A 19,969-nucleotide genomic window follows, 5' to 3' on the forward strand; every position below is an offset into this window, starting at 1 on the left:
ATAAGTATGAATGCTGGGAAAAAATCTGTGGCGTCGTTCTGGTTCCTGCTGCCGCAAGTGAGGTGACCTTGGGGAGAGGCTTTGAGCGCAGATATCATGCAGGATGCTAGAAGGTAGTAGAGTACCCTGCTAGCTGGTAGCGCTTGGCTCAAATAAGAATTATTAATGCCTTATCAAACGAAGAAAACTTTCCGACCTTAGCCAGTTTTAATAGGTGATTATTAAGACATGTTTTCCTGAGCTCTGTGCCTCATGCATGGATTGGTAATCTCAGATGATGTATAACTCCTATCTTCTCGTATAGAAACTAGGTCCCTGTGACGTCACGTGGAGTGGAATCGCATTGGCGCCAATCTGGGCCTTTTTCAAATGAGGTTAAAATTGACCATTAACATTCGTCTAAACTGGGATTTCTAAAACCAAATAATTTGTATATTATGAATACTCTAATGGTGGGTAATGAATCGAAATCAATTCCTTTCGTTTTCTTTGATGAAGTAAACTACCCTATTCCTGATTTTTCCCCGAAGCATAAAGGACTTTAATAAACGCTAGTCCCAACTTCGTTAGAGCACTTAATTTTTTTTAACTGTAAACGGCTGGTGTCCTAACAACCCCGCCACATGCCTTTTGATGGATTGCGGGGTAATATGTAGACGTAGATGAATGTCGTTCTTGTACCTATAAAGTAACATCAACATAATTTTTGGGAACGGCTTCATGTCTGGTTAACATTAAATCATAGCATGGTACAGCCAAAACGTATGCTGGAGAATGTTAGTAAGTTACAGTAAGGATCCAAGTAGTTCAGAATATCTTTTTGTTGAACTCATGAGCTGAAACTTATGGATTAATGCATTCAGTGCAGAGCACGTCAATAGGGTAATTTCCTTCATCAAAGAAAACAAAAGGCATTGATGGCGATTCGTTACCCACCATTAGTGTATTCATAATACACAAATTATTTGGTTTTTGAAATACCGGTTTAGACGAATGGCAACGGTCAAATTTTATCCTCATTCGAAAAAGGCGCCCATGCGATTCTACTCCACGTGACGTCACAGGGACCTAGTTTCTACACGAGAGGATAGGAGTTATGCATCGTCAGAGGCTACCAATGCATGCATGAGGCACAGAGCTCAGGGAAACATGTCTTAATAATCACCTATTAAAACTGGCTAAGGTCGGAAAGTTTTCTTCGCTTGATAAGGTATTAATAAACCTTTTTTAAGCCATGCGCTACCAGACAGGAAGGTACTCAGCTACCCGTTAGCATCCTGCGTCCTATCAGCGCTCAGAGCCTCGATCAAGGTCACCTCACAAGGCGGGAGGGGGAACCAGAAATGCGTCGCACGGACTTTTTCCCTTCATTCCTACTTACGCGTCGCGTTTTCGCGCGCTTGAAATTTTTCACTTTTCATTTGATCGCGAAAAATAGATATCGTCATTTAAAAATCTAAGAGCGTGAAATACGTACTCCAGGAGTAATAATCTTTCGATTTAGGCAATAAAAAAATAATAGGAAACCACCCTATTGACGTGTTTTGCTGGACAGACGGTCGGGCCTTTCTCCACCTTCGTATATGACTAATATCCATCTTATTCCGAGTCTTCCGATCGTTTGCATGGCCTTCAGCAAGTTTCCCTCTTTTGACCGGTGTGCTCCGTTTGTAAATAGCAGCATTTGAACGGAAGTTATGGCACAAAAACAACTCCATATTTTCTTTCTCATTTTATCGGTCGATTCTGACGACGAGCATGAAAATAAGTCCCGCATTGAATGCGTTAATGAGGTAACTATAAGTTTTCATTCTCCGCAAAATTTTAACTGGCTCTCAAGAGCCAAAAGAGTCTCTTAAACGCAACAAATGCACTGGATCAAGAGAGATGGGGTAGGGAAATATTAAAATCGGACTCTGATTCAGGACTTAAAAGTCTTGAATTATTATCGCATAGAATTATTCCCAATTAGCGACACATATCCAAATTTTTAGACTGTGTCACACAGTGAGGAGAGGGGAATTTGGGGGGATAACCCCCCCCCCAGAGCTCAAAGAATTTTTTTTATTAAAATATTTTAATGTGACAAATTTTGTGACTAATATTAGGAGGACAGAAGACTCACAAACAAAAAATGGAACTGTTCACACAGCCGTAAAACTCACCATTTTGAACCATTGTAATTGAAAATTGCTGGGGGAGGGCCCGCACACCTCCTCCTTACCCTGGCGGGTATTCCATACCCCCCCCTTATAGTTGCACCTAAAACCCCCTAGACTTAATTCATAGCTGTGCCCCTGTCGTCATATATGTATTGGGAACTGAATAAATAGTGATCAGAATATCATTTTGATAACATGGTCATCGTTTTCCATAGACAATTAGCCAGATATTAGGTTTGGGCAGAAATTAAGTACAAATAGGGTGGTTTCCTATTATTTTTTTATTTTCTAAATCGAAAGGTTATTACTCCTGGAATACATAATTCACGCTTTTAGATTTTTTAATTACAATATCTATTTTTCGCGATCAAATGAAAAGTGAAAAATTTCAAGCGCGCGAAAACGCGACGCGTAAGTATGAATGCCGGGAAATCTCACTGTGTGCCATATTTCTGGTTCCCCCTCCCGCCTGGTAGGTGACCTTGATCGAGGCTCTGAGCGCTGATAGGACGCAGGATGCTAGCGGATAGCTGAGTACCTTCCTGTCTGGTAGCGCATGGCTTAAAAAAGGTTTATTAATACCTTATCAAGCGAAGAAAACTTTCCGACCTTAGCCAGTTTTAATAGGTGATTATTAAGACATATTTCCCTGAGCTCTGCGCCTCATGCATGCATTGGTAGCCTCTGACGATGCATAACTCCTATCCTCTCGTGTAGAAACTAGGTCCCTGTGACGTCACGTGGAGTGGAATCGCATGGGCGCCAATCTGGCCTTTTTCAAATGAGGATAAAATTTGACCGTTGCCATTCGTCTAAACCGGTATTTCAAAAACCAAATAATTTGTGTATTATGAATACACTAATAGTGGGTAACGAATCGCCATCAATGCCTTTTGTTTTCTTTGATGAAGGAAACTACCCTATTAGGCTGCCTACACTGATAATTGTCAATTCACACGCATCAGAAAATTGTACATGAAGCAATAAAATTTGTTTGCATGATGCCACAAATTAACTTATTTTAGTAATTATTTTTTCTCACCCTGAAGGCCATAGTAATAATGGTGTGGTATCTATTTACGTTTGTGGTGAGTTTACTTTTATCGAATGGCAAATTTTTCCCGGATTATCACCAAATTTCAGATTTTTCACTTTCAAAACAATCCTAGTTAAATTTTGACATACCTCTGAAAACTTTGCAAGTTTCCGCCAAGGTTTCGATTTATTTTTTAAATCATCTTCAGGGCTATGTAAGAAAAAGTGTGAACAATATAAAATATAGAGATTAAAACGATACACAGTATATATACGTGAAAAAGGTACTATCGGGCGATTCCACGCGTCACGGACTGACCGTCACAATGCGTTTTTGAACTTTTAAGAACACACGTAACGCGAACGGACTGACATACAGAACTTTTTCAACTTCCAAATTGCAGCGCAATGGTGTGAAGTTTAACTTTGGTTGATACACTACTTTGTCTTTAAAAATACAGGACTAACGTGACTTAAAATTCACTGTCGCGGACTGACAAAAATGAAACGAACTTTCAGCTCAGAGTAAAACCTCTAAGGTTTGCTCTGAAACAAAGAGTGATCAGAGTTTCAGTAAAATACATCTCGGAACACCAGATGCAAAATTCATAATGCTGCAAAACCCATTACAATAACTGATTTTACAGAGGAGTAATTCTTCTTGAAAAGCATCGTCACGGACTGACCAGAAATGTCACGGACTGACTTTTGTGATTCCCTTCTGGTATAAATTTATTCACTGCCAAAAAATTTTACAAAATAACTTCTTTAGTTCAAAATAAACAAAACAAATTTGTGCAAAAACCCTTAAAATCATTCAAAATAATGAACGAACCTCAAAATAGAAAAAAATTATTAATACAGTGGCCATAAAAATCAATTAGCGAAACAGATGTTTTTTGCGCGTAGATGACTCATTAAATTTAGTATGTGGCTAAAAACTGTGGTGAGCACATAAAAAATTTCTCTTATCAGAGACACACATGACTCATGCTAGTGTCAGCACTTAATAATGAAAGTCTAGACTCAATAGCACAAATTTTGATCCATAACAGAGCCTTCAACCACTTTTTTTATTTAACCAGTCAGTATGACATTTACGTGGAATTGCTCTATCAGGTTTTTTATACAATATAATTTAAAGAATAATGTAGAAAAAAGGCTGCAATGACAATTAAGTTAATGGCATACGTATGTCAATAGGTGAATGGTACACATGGAAGATACATCACATGGCTTCCATAGTAGGCAATGGAATCAAAAAGTGGATCAGCAAGATGAAAGAAAATAATTTAATTGCAGTCTCAGTGCTTTTGTCCATATTGTTTAGAATGATAAATAAGTGATGCATTCTAAATTTGGCGACAATCCGACAAAAATCTATTAATAAAACTATTCTGCTTTCTAGTTATATTTTTAATAAAACTATTCTGCCACCACGGCAAAAATGTTTGCTTTGAAAACCCACCTGGTTTTTGGAAAAAAATTTCATCTTTAGGGATCTTGCAGAAGTATTTATCATAATTCAGCTGCTGTTAGAATATCATCCTATTTGGAGCAAGTTTCAGATTGCAGTCTCAGTGCTTTTGTCCATATTGTTTAGAATGATAAATAAGTGATACATTCTAAATTTGGCGACAATCCGACAAAAATCTATTAATAAAAATATTCTGCTTTCTAGTTATATTTTTAATAAAACTATTCTACCACCACGGCAAAAATGTTTGCTTTGAAAACCCACCTGGTTTTTGGAAAACAAATTTCATCTTTAGGGATCTTGCAGAAGTATTTATCATAATTCAGCTGCTGTTAGAATATCATCCTATTTGGAGCAAGTTTCAGATTGCAGTCTCAGTGCTTTTGTCCATATTGTTTAGAATGATAAATAAGTGATACATTCTAAATTTGGCGACAATCCGACAAAAATCTATCAATAAAACTATTCTGCTTTCTAGTTATATTTTTAATAAAACTATTCTGCCACCATGGCAAAAATGTTTGCTTTGAAAACCCACCTGGTTTTTGGAAAAAAAATTTCATCTTTAGGGATCTTGCAGAATATTATCCTTTTTGGAGCCAGTTTGAGATCAAGTTCTTTTCCCAGATGAGAAACTATCCCCCATATTTACCCTGAAGGGCTTAATAGGGTAGTTTCCTATTATTTTTTTATCGCCTAAATCGAAATATTATTACTCCTGGAGTACGTATTTCACGTTTTTTGATTTTTAAATTACGATATCTATTTTTCGCGATTAAATGAAAAGTAAAAATTTTCAAGTGAGCAAAAACGCGATGGGTAAGTATGAATTCTGGGAAAACTCTGTGTGACGTCGTTCTGGTTCCTGCTGCCGCAAGTGAGGTGACCTTGGGGAGAGGCTTTGAGCGCTGATACGACACAGGATGCTAGCAGGTAGCGCTTGGCTTAAATAAGGATTATTAATGCCTTACCAAACAAAGAAAACTTTCCGACCTTGGGCAGTTTTAATAGGTGATTATTAAGACATGTTTCCGTACGCTCTGTGCCTCATGCATGCATTGGTAACCTCAGACGATGTAAAACTCGTACCTACACGTATAGATTCTAGGTCCCTGTGACGTCATGTGGAGTGGAATCGCATGGGCGCCAATCTGGCCCTTTTCAAATGAGGCTAAAATGGACCATTGCCATTCGTCTAAATTGGGATTTCTAAAACCAAATAATTTGTATATTACGAATGCACTAATGGTGGGTAACGAATCGCAATCATTGCCTTTCATTTTCTTTGATCAAGGAAACTACCCTATTGGTAAAGTCCCAGTATTCATATTCCATGATTCTCCATTGACAAAAATTAGTTCCCCCAAAGTTTTCACGCACTCCACATGTTCACAAAAATGGAGAAGAATGAGTCATCATGAAGTTAATCAATCTTTTTAAAAATATATTTTAAACTATTTTTCTATAAAATGAACATAGAAACAGAAAGCTGTGAACATCATTTCACAAACAAAGAGTGGATAACATATTCAAATTATAATGACAAGTCAAACAAGTCCTTATGATTAACATGTTGAAATGGTATCTTAACCAGAGCTTACGTAATTGATCCAAAAAAATAATAATTCATGTGTCTCAAAGGGAAAATCGATTCCACCTTTCTGTTTCAAAGACACAGATTTAAGTAGTAAGCAAAGTACGCAGCCATGTAGAGAGAACCAAGCTATTTGGGGTAACTAAGCCCTGGGATTTAAGCCATAAAAATATCACATTCTGTACATAAGAGCAAACACGTAATAAGTTTGTTCTGATATTTAAGTTTTGACCCTTATTCCCAAATTATTTTTATCTATTTTAACCTAAAAATACCCCAGGCTGAGCAGAATCACAGGACACAAGAAAAGATGAAAAACACTCACGGTACAAAATTTTCGGTGGGGCATTACCACCTTTCTCGGAGTTAGGTAGGAGACTGTAGGTAAAGGATAGCTGAGGGAAGGGGAAATATTGGGGAGGGAGGGTCCAAAGAGGGGGGGAAAAAGAGTGTGCTGAGGCAATTAAGGGATTATTGGTTAATATTTAAGCCGGGAGAAAGACATGCTTTACATAGCCATATGTATGTTAATTCGATGGAATTGAGTTTGAGTGGGTGGTCTGTGGGGGGAAGGGAGGCTAAAACTGAAACATTGTAGCAATCATTGAATTGACGCTGATGAGTGGCCGCATGTTTCTCCACCGGGAAGGACGCAGAGTGAGAGGAAGTGCATGATGTCCTGTGGTTGTTGATTCTAAGGTTAAGGGGGGTTGAGGATTTGCCTATATAAAAGGAGGGACAGTGTTTGCATTGAATTAGGTAAACTACATTTTTTGAAGTGCAGGAGGTGGTGGTAGACTGGAGACGAGATGACTAGGGATAGAAGGAGGGGTAAAAATTGAGCAGGTCTTGCATCTAGGATGACCGCAGGGCGAGGGTGTACTATTGGGAGTAGTGGGTGACTTCTGTAAGGGGTTCGTTGAGCGGAATAAATCTGAAAGGTTTGCTGGTAGTCTGAAGGTGATAGTGGGGGGTTTGGCAAAAAGATTGGCTGTCGACTTATTATTTTTTAGAATAGGGAAGAGGTCTTTGAGGATAGACTGCAGGGATTGTATTCCAGGAAAGTAAGTGGTGCAGAGGGTAAGGTCACGTGGTTTGTTTCTATTGCATGGTTCTGGGGGGCATCTGTGTTTGAGAATTTTTTTGTACAGGAGGGACTCCGGGTAGCCTCTCTGGAGGAGGGAGTGGTGAAGGTTGTGAAGAAAATTACTCAGGGCATCAGGATTATTACAAATACGGAGGCCTCAAATGGAAAATGAAAAGGGAAGGGAGCATTTAGTGTGGGAAGGATGACAACTGCTAAAATGAAGATGTAACAATAGAAAATTAAATTAAATTAATCCCTACAACTTCTCAGTTAATTTTTGAGGGGGGAGGTGTAATTAAATGTTGTCCCCTTACACTAAAAAAAGGTGTAGAACCATCGGTGCTTCTTCCTGACTCACTTAATTTACCGGATTAAGGGGTACATCTTTGCCTACGCTGTTTTAAGGAGGTGAACTGAAAACTTATATTAACCACAAAAATTACCATCTTTTCTATGATTTTTTTCTCCCAAGTCTGCCACTTGCAAAGACAGAAAACCCACAGCGAACTGACAGTGCTACATGTTTTTTTACCCCACGAATCATGACATAAATTTTCCTTGACATTATGGACAAGATTCCCTCACCTTTCATTGTATCCTTTCAAATCTCCTGACTTTCCTTGGAATGCAGTAATTTATCCCACCCGAAAAAAACCAGCTGTCCCATTAACTGTAGTTTTCACAACCAAAACACTCCCTCCGTTAATGACATGCATGTACAAAAATATTCCAAAATTTTCTGTCTAAAAGGTTTTTATCTCTCCAATGACTGTCTTTACAACCAGATCTCACTCCAAAATTTGTTGCATTCTCATGTCATCCAGCTCTGAGACAGTAAAAAAAATACCGAACTACAACATGAATGCCATCACATTAATAGAGAGATTCTGGCTAATCCCTTTTATTAAATTTATCCGTAACAATCGTTTTTAACCGTCCAAAATATGAGCACTTTATGATCTATCGTTCAGTTAGTTGTTGATTAATAAATAATACCTTGAAATGTTCACATCAAGATACAACAGTACTGGAAACGAGTTTAAATTCAGCTATGAAGGAAACAATTCATTCTAAAAGTCTCATATAAAAGTACGAAAATATATATAGGGAGGCGATTCACAATAAAATTCTATAGAAGTAAGAAAATATATACATTATTAAATCATCTGAACGGATTTCACTCTTGTAATGACGATTCAATGAACACATTCAAATGATGGCAATTACGTAACAATCACGGAGATCGCGAAGGGTATTAACGATGCGACGAGAGCCCACCTTTGCACTGCATGTATTTCGTTTTCAGCCCAAGTGCTCGTAAAACCGAACCCGATACTAACCAACCCGATAAGAAACGCAATCAGTCCAAAATACTTATGGATTGATTTCACAACACGAGGCTTCACGAATGTCATGAATTTCCTTTTGTAATAATTGAACACACCTCCTAACATTGAGAACGTGAGAAGAATGCACGCAGAGAGTCCTATAGTTCCGTGCCATGTGGTAAAATGTTCTTTTCCGTTAGACACCTTCACTGAATATATACATAGGAATCCTAAAGCTACTGCTAATCCCGCAGCCAGTTGTATTATCCAGTGCAAATTCATCTTCCTGTTCCACGACAACTTCCACGTCTTAGTCGAGTCAAAAATTAGTATTCCCTTGGCCATCAGTGCATACTGTAATGGTAAAGAAACAAGAAAACAATGAAAGTAACGTTTTCCTATCAAACGACGTAAATTATAGCATATGGGTGTCAAAGAGATGGAGTAAATACTTGAAGCTGAGCATCGCTACTTACTGCTGAAAGCATCAAGAAGGGATGCAGAGCGAAGAAAGAGGTATATTTTGTGATGAAGTAAATCGCAAAAGTGGCATAGAGTATGGAAAAAACACTAGAGGCATGCTGCCGCAACATTTTGAGGTACATTTTCCCTGGAGTAAATCGACTATCATAGGTCCAAATAGCTATAAAATGAACAGTGGCATTAACTATCAACGCTCGATCGTGGAGATAACACCGACATGTGATTCATCGACCACATTACGCAAGATTACACGAATCGTTGATGCCGCAAAATTCCACTGTTGAGTTGGAATGTAAACAATTAGAGCGGGTTATCAAAACTCATTTGAAAAAACACCACGAATATTACATACGAGGATTCTAACAAATCGCTGTAATTTGCCGCTCCCTGCGCGCACTATAATAAGTTTTGAAAAATCGCCACTGGTGACGCTAGTGTTATATTAACCACGCATTTAACGTTGCGTTCATCATCTAAAAATGACACTTAGATTTTTTCTAAAATTTTAGTGGTACCATCATGGTACCATGGTATAGGTGGTATAGGTACTGCAAAATAGAGAGATTTAAAATTTCATTCTTTCCTCGTACTACTATGGATAGCAACGGTGTTTCGATTTATAAAATTTATGGCATCACTCGTTAAGACGACTCGCTGCACATTTGACTTTTTCCATCGTTCTGACCTTTTATGAATCTACTATACGTATTACCTAACGGTTGACAAGCATTTCATTTCCATTAATGTGGTCGTATATTTTATTATTATGCGTAATACGTTTGGTCAATTGTGCATTAGATGCATTGAACACGCCCAGAATTTATCTTCTTACCAACTAAGAAAATTTAAGCATCAAAAGTTATCCTAGGCTGAAAACGAAGTTTGCTACCCTTTTCTGTGGCGAATAGAAACAAGGCTTGTCTTCAATACAGTGGGGACGCATCCCAAAATGAAGACTGTGGCGTGGCTAGGAATTTCGTTCGGGGGGGTCCAAAACCAGGGGGGAAATACAAAAAAACCGGGCACTATGAGTAAAGGGTTTTAAACTAATTTTAACACTTTTCATAATCGAAAAAACTGAATTTGTTAAAGAAATATGCTGTGAATTCATGATTTTTAATTTGTGAATTCATGATGATGATTCATGAAAAAACTAAACATATGTTTAGACTGTGTCACTGCCAAAAGAGGCTACGCTGAATTTCAATACCACCAAATTTTTCGGAGTACTAGCAGGAGCATTTGAAATCCACACAATAACCATGAGTGTATATAAAAAACTATTGAATTACTTCAGGTAAATCACTGAGAAGAGAAGATATGATTTCAGCTGTCAAATCGACTTCATAACGGTCCCACAAGTGAGCAGCATACTCGAAGTGAGGCCATTACCAATACAGTCGGGTAGCTTATCTCTTCCACCTTTCAATAGCGTTTGACGGGAATAGAGAAGCTTCCTTCACCAGAGAAAACGAAAGGCATTGATTGCGATTCGTTACCAACCATTAGTGTATTCATAATACCCAAATTATTTGGTTTTTGAAATACCGGTTTAGACGAATGGCAAGGGTCAAATTTTATCCTCATTTGAAAAAGGCCAGATTGGCGCCCATGCCATTCCATTCCACGTGACGTCACAGGGACCTGGTTTCTACACGAGAGGTTAGGAGTTATACATCGTCTGAGGTTACCAATGCATGCATGAGGCACAGAGCTCAGGGAAACATGTCTTAATAATCACCTATTAAAACTGGCTAAGGTCGGAAAGTTTTCTTCGTTTGATAAGGTATTAATAATCCTTATTTAAGCCAAGCGCTACCAGCCAGCAGGGCACTCAGCTACCCGCTAGCAGCCTGCGTCGTATCAGCGCTAAGCCTCGCCTCAAGGTCACCTCACAGGGCGGCAGCGGGGACCAGAAATACGTCGCACGGAGAGATTTCCCGACATTCATACTTACGCGTCGCGTTTTCGCGCGCTTGAAAATTTTCACTTTTTATTTAATCGCGAAAAATAGATTCCGTCATTTAAAAATCTGAATTCGTGAATTACGTACTCCAGGAGTAATAATCTTTCGACTTCGGCACTAAAAAAATAATAGGAAACCACCCTATTGTGTCATTTCAACCAAAATATCATCAGTTATTTTAGTTCCTTAATATTGTAACATCAGCAATCGAGGTTTAAAATTTCTAGAAAAAATTCTCTCCACCTTATGTAGAGGGCACAAATATTACGTCAAACTAGCAGATCAAATAAATTTTACATTGTATTGTTTATCAGTAGAATATGTTGAATACTCCACTGTCATGATTAATGCATTATGATAACTCTATTAGAATTAGTTACAGCAGAACACAAGGAAATCAATAAATTAATGCACACAGTGGCGTACCAAGTAATATTCTTGCGGGGGGGGGGGGGGGTTGGAGGGTGGGATGGCCACCCCTCTCCAGGCAACAGGGGTACAGGAACATTAACACTTTCACTGCTGGCCATTTTGATGAAAAATACCGCTGTGAGCGGTAGCGGTTTTTATGCATAACCAAGTAGACATGTCTCTCTGGATACCTTAAAAAATAATAATAAAAATCCTATGATTGTTTTAAACAAATAAAACGAAGGACGCACCCTTCCGCTCACAGCATTGTCAAAGCTGTGCAACCCGTGTCACATCGTTATGCAACCCGCTATACAAATATTTTAATCTCCCTTAATTCTCATCTAACGTCCATATATTTCAACTTATTTTGCAAATAAATAGATATATTTAAAAATTTGGAGTATTCGAAAATTATAAAATTTTATTTATTTTTAATTAAATAATATTTTTCTCGTAAATAATTACAAACTCATAAATTACTCGTGGTTTTGGGATAACTTTCAAGAATCATATTGGAAAAACACTAGAATGAAGAGTGCTATTTAAGTCGGCAATAAATATAAGACTTAAGAAAAAAACCTAAAGCATAAAACCGTTTTTTTACGGGCAATCTGGATCGTAAGTGCTAACATATTTTCTCACTCTATTTTTGGCACATACTCTGCACTTCTTTCTTCCTTTTTTTTCATTTCCAAATTATGAGGTGAGTGAACATGTTTAGGGGAACTTATTTAAGGCATTACCTCAGGTTGGACATTTAGCAATGAGTTTATTGATTCTTCGCGGTATTCTAACAAATTTACACGTTTCCCACTAAATCTTTGGTATAGAATGAAAGAATGAATCATTATTATCTGAATAAAGTATATTCTCAACTTTAGGTACCTGCGGAGAATTTTTGATTCGAAAAACAATATGACAACAATTGATCGGTCTTGTCTTTGCCTCCAATATGTTTATTGTAAGCGTCCACCATAAGTTAAGGGCTAAGTTGAAACCCTTCCCCGCTTGCCCGAAAAATCGTGTCAATACTCAGACGAAATCATCTTCACATCTCTTTTATCCCTCCATTTCAAAACGCATCCCTCATTATATTGCAGCAAGCCACAAATTCACCCTTCTCTAATTTTTTAAGAAATATATCCGGGTAATTTTTCCTTTTCATTAGCAGAATGACTGTACAGTATGTTTTCTCTGTACAGTATGTTTTTGCAGACAATGGAAAAGGCTCACACTGTCGTAAAAGTTATCCCTGTACAGTGTACACAGCAGTGCATGCAGCAGCAAAAAAATTACATGCCTAGAAATACATTTTACATCGTTTTGGCACTACAGATATAACTTTAAGTAGATGCAGTGGTTGTATTTCGGAAATAGATAAAATTTTTAAATAATTTTATTATTTCACTGAGCTTTGAGGGGGATATCTCCCCTCATCCCCCACATAGCCACGCCACTGAACACTTTTTCACCAAGGTTTTACCTCGACGTCGTTCCTAGGTCAGTCCAACGTCGCCTTAAGTCGGCTGCAGTACGCTGTGAACTGATGTCATTCCTACTTCGATCCGATGTCGTATATGTCGGCCGACATATACGACACAAAAACGTTGTCGAACCGAAGTCGGGCCGACAATAGATGCTACTTGGGAAGGCATTGATTGCGATTCGAGATCCAACATAAGTGTATTCACAATATACAAATTATTTGGTTTTAGAAATCCCAGTTTAGACGAATGGCAATGGTCAATTTTATACTCATTTGAAAAAGGTCAGATTGGCGCCCATGCGATGCCACTCCACGTGACGTCACAGGGACCTAGTTTCTACACGATAGGATAGGAGTTATACATCGTCTGAGATTACCAATGCATGCATGAGAAACAGAACTCAGGGAAGCATCTCCATAGTAATCACCTGTTATAATTGCCTATGGTCGGAATGTTTCCTTCGTTTGATAGGGGAATAATAATCCTTATTTAAGCCAAGCGCTACCTGCTATCAGGGTACTATGCTTCCTGCTAGCAGCGTACATCGTAGCGGCGATCATAGCTTCGCATTCAAGTGACCTCACACTGCGGAAGCTGGAACCAGAAATACGGCACACGGGATTTTCCCAGCATTCATACTTAGCCGTCGCGTTTTCGTGCGCTTGAAAATTTTCACTTTTCATTTAATCGCGAAAAATAGATATCGTCATTTAAAATCTAAACGCGTGAAATGCGTACTCCAGGAGTAGTAATATTACGATTTGGGTAATTAAAAAATAATAGGAAACCACCCTATTTCCGTGACATAACGCGGAATTCACCGGCGGCGTGTGCCTCCCTATAGTCACCCATGAGCCGCGGAAGCTTTATAGTCAAGAAGAATTCGGTTATGTTTACAAATTATAGCGTTTTTTTAATTCGGTAAATGATTATTCCTCTTTGTAACTATCATTAAAAGTTGAACAAATAATATTTATGAAATTAAGTGAAGTTGATTAAACTTAAAAGTTTCTGTGATCTCTCTAGGGGGGTTTTATCCCCACAAAAACCCCCCATCGCATAGCACACGTTCCCCAGTATTTTTATAACCCATTGGTTTTAATTCCATTGCATACGGCTGCTATTAACCATATTTAACCAGAGCCATACTTTACGCGTATTTATTTATTTACTCCATTAATAATAATATTTTGAAAATAAAAAATCTATTACATATACAACAATCGTGGTTGCCTAATGATACTGATGAAATAGGGTGGTTTCCCATTAATATTTTTTATTACCTAAATCTAAAGATTATTACTCCTGGAGCACGCATTTCACGCTTTTAGATTTTTAAACGACGATAACTATTTTTCGCGATTGAATGAAAAGTGAAAAATTTCAAGCGCGCGAAAACGCGACGGCAAAGTATGAATGCTGGGAAAAGCCCGTGAGACGTCATTCTGGTTCCAGCTGCCGCAAGTGAGGTGACCTTGGGGCGAGGCTCTGAGCGCTGATACGACGCAGGATGCTATAGCAGGTAGCAGAGCACCCAGCTACCATGTAGCGCTTGGCTTAAATAAGGATTATTAATACCTTATCAAACGAAGGAAATTTTCCGACCATGGGCAATTTTAATAAGTGATTATTAAGAAACGTTTCCCTGAGCTCTGTGCCTCATGCATGCATTGGTAATCTCAGACGATGTAAAACTCCTATCCACTCGTGTAGAAACTAGGTCCCTGTGACGTCACGTGGAGGGCATCGCATGGGCGCCAATCTGGCCCTTTTCAAATGAGGTTAAAATTGACCATTGCCATTCGTCTATAATGGGATTTCTAAAACCAAATGATTAGTACATAATGAATACAATGATGGTGGGTAACGAATCGCAATCAATGCCTTTATTTCGTTTTTTTGATGAAGAAAACTACCCTTTTGTTGGACGGAGGGTTGAGTAATTCAATTGGATGTCGTCGTACCTCGACTATGACATCTACAAAGTGAACGGAAATTGAAAACTGCGTTCTAAATACTGAAGCTGATGAGTGCTAATAATTGACTTAATTGACTAGTACTCTGTATAATATCCGTGTAGCAGGGTAAGAGGGGTCCGGATAGTGGCCTTAGCTGGGCCAGGTGAAATAAACCACAAGTCAAGTAAAGACTATTAATATTTTACAACTTTTATGATGGTAGACTAGTTTCAGATCACCTGCATCATGGGACGATTTCCAAGATTTTGCGTAATAATCTTAGTTTCTTTCCCTTACCTCCACAATTCTGTCGTTTAATATGTGTACTCCAGACCAAAATACTTACATTTGTTGATAGCGACGACAACTCCCTCGTTCACACTAAGTTACACATGCCATAATTCACACAAAAATAGTCACTATCTTATGAAAAATCATTCACACTTAATTAACTCATTAACACACTCATTAACACAACATGGCGTTTCGTTCGTACTAAAAAGCACTCATGACACTAAATTAAATACTCTCATTCAGACTTAAATATATACTCTCAGACACACAAAAAATTACTCCTATCACTTAAATACATCATACCATCAACCACACTAAACTACATCCTCACATCACACTAAATTAAGTACACTCTTTCAAACCAATAAATATATAATATCATCTTCCAAATTGCATTCCCACTTTAATGTACACTATATATCATAATAAAAACAGTATCATCGCACTATGTTACGTGCTCGCATTAACACCAAATATATATGTACAATTAACCATACATTCTAATTCATACATAGCAACACTATCATCACCATGAATTAATTGCTCTAATTCGTAATAACAAATACAATGTCACGTTGCAAACTTTCATACATTCACACTACATTACACATTTACATTCATAGCAAACCCTTAAGAAAAATCTACATTGGTTTAGGCTAATGTGCAAAATAAAAATACGAACTTTTCAAATTTATTTCAAAGAGAAACGCAAAACCATTTATTCGATAAAAAATTAAAATACAATGAAGTTTACAATGTCTACAAATTAAACAATGAAAAAACGTTTCCGTAAATTGTAAAATATAATGTGCACTGTAGAATTCTTATTTCTCGCTCTAACAAATAAAATAGGCAGATTTTGAAAGTTTTGCGTGGAAGAATATTTTATGTATATTTTATTGGAAATAGCAAGACCTAAACATTAACAGAAAAATAAAAATACAATTTTTCAGCCGAGCAGATGTAGAAAATTGATTTAAAAAATAATTGTCTCCCTTGCTATACATGCATAAATACAAATTTTGAAATCAGATATTGATAAAAACAAGGAAAAAACTGACTATTGAATGATACCAAGTCCATAGATTTTTGTCGACGAACATAATCAGTTAAAAGTAGACTATTTTTAATTATTTATTACTCAATTAAACCCATTATTTAAGTGGATGGTTGCTACAATAAATTATGGCTCTTTTATTATGTTTGATTGAAGATAATGTGATGCAAAATCAAACAGAAAAATAACCAAGCAATCCTTCGGTAAGCCTTACATAGTATAAATGGGTAGTTTAAAAAATTTTTCGCTGAAGCGAATGAAGTAAAGAAACTCTCGAAGTGAAATATTATAGTAAATCATATATTTTATTGGAATTTTCAAGGTTTACATAAAAAAATTGGTTGGAAATTGAATTGAAGTACATTAAGTGACGGGCTAATTTAACAAGTGGAATAAGAAATTATTAACAGAAAGAAATTAAATTGAAATATAAAAATCTGAACCGCATACAATTGTGAACAATAGAAATAAATGCGTACACACTCCGATACAAAAGTCACCAACTGCATTAGCCAGCGGAAAGCCATGCGTATAAAAACTAGTTCACCGGTTTTACATTTTGAAACCATGAATGTAGTTTGCAAGAAATCAAAGAATTCGGCAAGTTCTGCGAAAGAAAAATTAGCAGGAAAAACTGCCAAGCAAAATTTCGAGTTTGTTTTGAATCACCATGGTAACCTAGTTGAAACATGACTGTCCGCTGTTACACCCCCTCTCCACGTTGAGGACGCAGTTGGATTTGAGGGGGACATGCACTACTCTACCATCTACTGTCTACGCTACCCAAGATCTACGATAAAAAAAAACAAGCACTACTTCAGCCATCCCATAACATAGCTTCCTCCAATGAAAAATAAATGGCACTTTCATTCACACCAAATATATTAAACCTTCATTCACACATTACGTAACACAAGGTCATTCGCCATATAAACATCACACCATCATTCACACACATATCGATAATAAACGCTTAATTATAATAAATAATCCTCTCTCATTCACACTCAATAACAACCTCACTCACACTATAAAGTTACGAACTAAAATCACACTTATATTAATATCTCATTCACACGAATAAAATACCCCATTCAGACTACATAATATACCCTTAATCATTCGAAAAAATATACCTCATTCACACGATATAGCATACAACATTCACATGGTATAACATTCCACATTCATGCGATAAACACACTTCATTCACACAAAAAACATAACATTCACACCAAATATCATACCATCATTCACACGAATAAAATACCTCATTCACTCTAAATATCATACCATCATTCACACGAATAAAATACCTCATTCAGACTACATAATATAGCCTTATACACTCGAAAAAATAGACATCAATCTCACGAAATAACATATATCATTCATACTAAATCATATAACCTCATTCACACGAAATAGCATACAACATTCACATCATGTAACATTCCAAATTCACACGAAAAACATACTTCATTCACACATATAATAAGATCCGTCATTCACACGAAATAACATACTCATTCAGACTAAATGATATACCCTCATTCACACGAAATAGCATACACCATTCACATCATATAACATTCCACATTCACGCGAAAAACATACTTCATTCACACAAAAAAACATAGCTCATTCACACGAAAAAATACCTCAATCGCGCGAATTAACATACATCATTCACACGAAATAGCATACCTAACACACATCGTATAATATTTCACATTCACACGTAATAACATGCCTCATTCACTTGAATTAGCATACCTCATTCATACGAAATGGCATAGGTACCTAATTCACTTCTCATAACATTCAACATTCACACGAAATAGCATACCTTAAATACACTACATATAATATTCCACAATCACACGAAAGAGCATACATCATTCTCACGAAGTAATGCACTTCACACAAAGTAACAACGCCATTCACAATTATTAACACGCACTCATTCTCCATTAAGCACGTTCTCTAACGAACACTGACTCAATTACTCTCATACAAGTATACTAAATACCATTCTCACATTCACACTTGATCTCATTATCACACACAAACTTAATATCATTCACTCATTGAAGCACAAATTGAATCAAATTCATCCAGAAATACGATAGGCACATATACAATCGAAATACAAAACAAAATATAATCTAAATCTTCAGACTTCGGATCGCCGCCATTCTTCATCTCTTGAATCTTCAAATGGGTCATATGTTCCTATATTGTCTTCATCTCTTGACTCTTCAGTTCTTCAGTTCACGATCTACACAATTCGTTTCCTTCTTCATAATTGCTGAGTTCCTGAATCACTTCAATTGGTCAATGTAGAGGCATTCCACGTTCATTTCAATCCTAAAGCTGCTTCTTCAATGTCCAAGATTGCAGGCTGCCTCCCTTTCTCCCCCTGGTGATTAAACAAATTATCCAATGTACTCATCCATGAGAAAGCAAGGTCACCTTGTACGGCGCAAAAGTTATAATTCTTGAAATAACCAAATGGTAAAGAATAAGAATATAATTGTAAATAAAAAAGGATTTGACTCTCAAATTTTGCGTTGTTAGATATTTTCCTGTCCAATATTTTGTGAAATAACATTAAATTTTATAAGTTATTTACAGTTACATCGTATCTGCTCCCGTAATGTGATTTCAAAAATTTATAGAGACATCCCATTTTTATACATGAAATTATGTCCATTTATGGCTACAACGAAATTTTTTCTCAACCACAGCAAAAATCTATCCATGAGCACCTCAAATTCTCTATTCCGATAACAACTAGACTTTTCGGTCGGGCATTCCAAAGACTTCAATTCTCCAGATCAAATGACAATCACGTATACATTTTTTGTCATTCTCATTTCACAAAGATGGAAGTAATACTCGTACGACTGGAAAACATTTGATAACCTTCTGCCGAAAACGGAGGAGGGACGGCTATAACATCACTTGCAACAGTGTTTTTGTGAAAATTATTCTTTTTTTAAATTTATGAAACATCGAAGGGAAAATATAAAAATATCAGAAGAGCATGCAGCGAACTGGATGAGATATTTGTAAATGCTGCTGATCTTATTTTTAAAAAAGTATGGAAAAAACTGAGAAAAAAATAGAGCATTTTAATGAAAATTCGTACGTTCCATGGTTCAATGCTAATTTTCATCAGCAATTGATTCAACTGACAGAGTTATTACCAAACTTATGTTGGGCTGAATTTCGGACATCCACCCTGGCTGAATGAAAAATGCTGAAGTTAACGGTAAGCGTAAGGGATACTGCAAAGAAGTTGGAGAGATCGGAATAATGATTAATTTTTTAAATATTGATACTTCATTATTTAATTCTCCTCTCCATGCACTCTAAAAGAAACGACAAAAATTGAGGAAATGATTAGGTCTCCGAATAAAAATCCGTTATTGCCAGCAGCACTTAAAGTCTCATTCCAAAGGCAGATGATCAATTGCAATATAGCACCACGAGCAAGCGTAAGAAAAATAATATCATTGCATTTAACGAGAATAAAAGTATCTTGTTTCACTTTGTTAAAGATATTCACATAGCACAATTTTAAAATAATTAACGGACACACAGAAAAAGCGTAATAGAATG

The 19,969-nt window shown here is 36.9% G+C and overlaps 1 long non-coding RNA gene across 1 annotated transcript; it reads right to left on the minus strand.

Annotated features, from left to right (window-relative positions):
• Window positions 1-7,893: 7,893 nt before the first annotated feature.
• Window positions 7,894-9,480, minus strand: LOC124170111. Its single transcript, XR_006867317.1, has 2 exons — window positions 9,160-9,480; window positions 7,894-9,037 (listed from the first exon to the last, which is right to left on the minus strand). It is a non-coding gene; the product is annotated as an uncharacterized LOC124170111 (long non-coding RNA).
• Between the last annotated feature and the right edge of the window lie 10,489 nt (window positions 9,481-19,969).

The sequence above is a fragment of the Ischnura elegans genome, chromosome 13, assembly GCF_921293095.1.
Source record: "Ischnura elegans chromosome 13, ioIscEleg1.1, whole genome shotgun sequence".
In the NCBI taxonomy this organism is placed as follows: Eukaryota; Metazoa; Arthropoda; class Insecta; order Odonata; family Coenagrionidae; genus Ischnura; species Ischnura elegans.